This window comes from Schistocerca piceifrons, unplaced genomic scaffold (assembly GCF_021461385.2).
Source record: "Schistocerca piceifrons isolate TAMUIC-IGC-003096 unplaced genomic scaffold, iqSchPice1.1 HiC_scaffold_1231, whole genome shotgun sequence".
Taxonomy (NCBI): Eukaryota; Metazoa; Arthropoda; class Insecta; order Orthoptera; family Acrididae; genus Schistocerca; species Schistocerca piceifrons.
The window spans coordinates 20,001-22,500 of NW_025727050.1; the positions used below are offsets into that span (position 1 = coordinate 20,001).

Here is a 2,500-nt window from a genome sequence, read left to right on the forward strand (position 1 = left end):
CAAGAATGCGTGCACCAATATGAGCAGGCAGGCGAGACAAGAGAATGTCAATGGACATGTTGAAGAGGATAGGAGACAGCGGGTCACCCTGCCGAACACCCCTCGAAGGCCGCACTAGATCTGACGACTTCCCATCCGCGCAGATAACCGTCGATCCCGCCTCATAGCATCCCTGGATGTAGTCAACAAACTCGACCGGCAAGCCGTGGGCCCTTAGCACCGGGCCAAGGGCACCATGGGCAAGCGAGTCGAAGGCCTTTGACACATCCAGAGATGCCAAGTACAGCGAGCCGGCAGCTCGGCACGCCTGGGTCATCGCCAGATCTAGAAGAAAGGTGTTGTGAAGCATCCCATCCTGAGGGATGAAAGCCCGCTGGCGACCGTCCAACACACAGTAGCGCATCAGGCGGCCAACCAGAACCTTGTGAAAGGCTCTGGTCAGCACCGAGCACACTGTGATCGGACGAAAGTCAGCAGGGGATGCTGCGGCGGTCTTCTTGGGCAGCAGGGTCGTTCTGGCCTGAAGGAGTCGGGAAGGAAGGGAGCGGGAAAGGAGGAGGAAATTAAGGATCTTGAGGAGAACCTCCCGGGGAAGGCGACGCAGTTGTGTCGGCGTGAGGCCGTCAGGACCTGCAGCAGAATTGCGAGGCGGGAGAGCAGCGGTGGCTTCTTCTGCAGAAATGGGAGCCCAGAGGTCACGGAAGGGCACCCTCTTCGAGAATGGCAGCAGCTCATCGGACAGACCCTCCCCACGCGGAGGTCGAGACCTGACACGTGGTGGAGAGAAGAGGTCTGTCCAAAACTCAATCAGCCCTGGGATGGATGGTGGCTGATGCAAGAGTGTGCCATCGAGAAGTCCGTTGATACAGCGTGCTCCGTTCTTCTTGAAAGCACGCTGGACCACCGCATACTCCCATCTCCTGCGTGCACGCTTCCGCTCTGGGGGCTGTTGGGTCCGCATACTTGCAGCTTGGTGGACGGCTGGCTCCCTGCTGCCTACTTCATCAAGAACAGACAGCAACATAGCCTGGATTGTTTCACGGCTAGTGGTGGGACCCAGAGCCACGAGATCATCAAGCGAGCGGAATCGGCGGTCTGATTGGGGAAGTTCTACTATAAATGACCAGATGGCTAGGTCAACATCTTCCACTCGAGGTGGAGACTGTGGCAAAGAATGACTGACTGCAGGCTCGCTAGGAGGACCCTGAAGGCCGCGATCCACGCTAGTGAGCTCGGTGACAAAATTCGCAACCATGTCTTTGTAGGGCTGCGCTTTACGCTGACACTTAATTGATTCCAGCGTACGCTCGGGGAAGGCCTTTGCAAGTTCCTGGTTTAAAAATCTGCAACCCTGGGTGGCAAGAGTCGCTTCTGCATGGGCCAAACGCAGGAGCTCTTCCTGGGACCACCTGGCCTTCTTCCTCTCGGTCTTGATCTCAGCATTAGCAGCAATCGGATGGGCGCGACGCCGATGGACACCAAGGCCGGTCTTGGTGGAGAAGGACCGCATACAGTCAGGGCAGATGGCGGGGAGCAGCGCTCGACCCGCACCGGTTGGCTGGTTGGCTGGCTCATCAGCTGGCACAGGCGCTCCAGCGGGAGGCCTGGTACCACGTTTGCTTCTGTTAGTTGCACCAGCTGTAACAAAGGCAGGGGGGGAGGTAACCCCCAAGCCCGAAAAGAGTCATAGTTACTCCCGCCGTTTACCCGCGCTTGCTTGAATTTCTTCACGTTGACATTCAGAGCACTGGGCAGAAATCACATTGCGTCAACACCCGCTAGGGCCATCGCAATGCTTTGTTTTAATTAGACAGTCGGATTCCCCCAGTCCGTGCCAGTTCTGAGTTGATCGTTGAATGGCGGCCGAAGAGAATCCGCGCACCCGCGCGCCCCCGGAGGAGCACGCTAAGGCGGACGCGGCCTCGCAGCAAGGAAGATCCGTGGGAGGCCAAGGCACGGGACCGAGCTCGGATCCTGCACGCAGGTTGAAGCACCGGGGCGCGAACGCCGCGCAGGCGCGCGCATCCTGCACCGCCGGCCAGCACGAGGCCGACCAACGGCGAGAGCAGACCACGCCCGCGCTAAACGCCCGCACTTACCGGCACCCCTACGGCACTCACCTCGCCCAGGCCCGGCACGTTAGCGCTGACCCACTTCCCGACCAAGCCCGACACGCCCCGATCCTCAGAGCCAATCCTTATCCCGAAGTTACGGATCCAATTTGCCGACTTCCCTTACCTACATTATTCTATCGACTAGAGGCTCTTCACCTTGGAGACCTGCTGCGGATATGGGTACGAACCGGCGCGACACCTCCACGTGGCCCTCTCCCGGATTTTCAAGGTCCGAGGGGAAGATCGGGACACCGCCGCAACTGCGGTGCTCTTCGCGTTCCAAACCCTATCTCCCTGCTAGAGGATTCCAGGGAACTCGAACGCTCATGCAGAAAAGAAAACTCTTCCCCGATCTCCCGACGGCGTCTCCGGGTCCTTTTGGGTTA

The 2,500-nt window shown here is 59.0% G+C and overlaps 1 pseudogene; it reads right to left on the minus strand.

Moving 5' to 3' along the window:
• The window catches only part of LOC124730182, a 7,541-nt pseudogene that overhangs the window by 2,983 nt on the left and 2,058 nt on the right, over positions 1 to 2,500 (minus strand).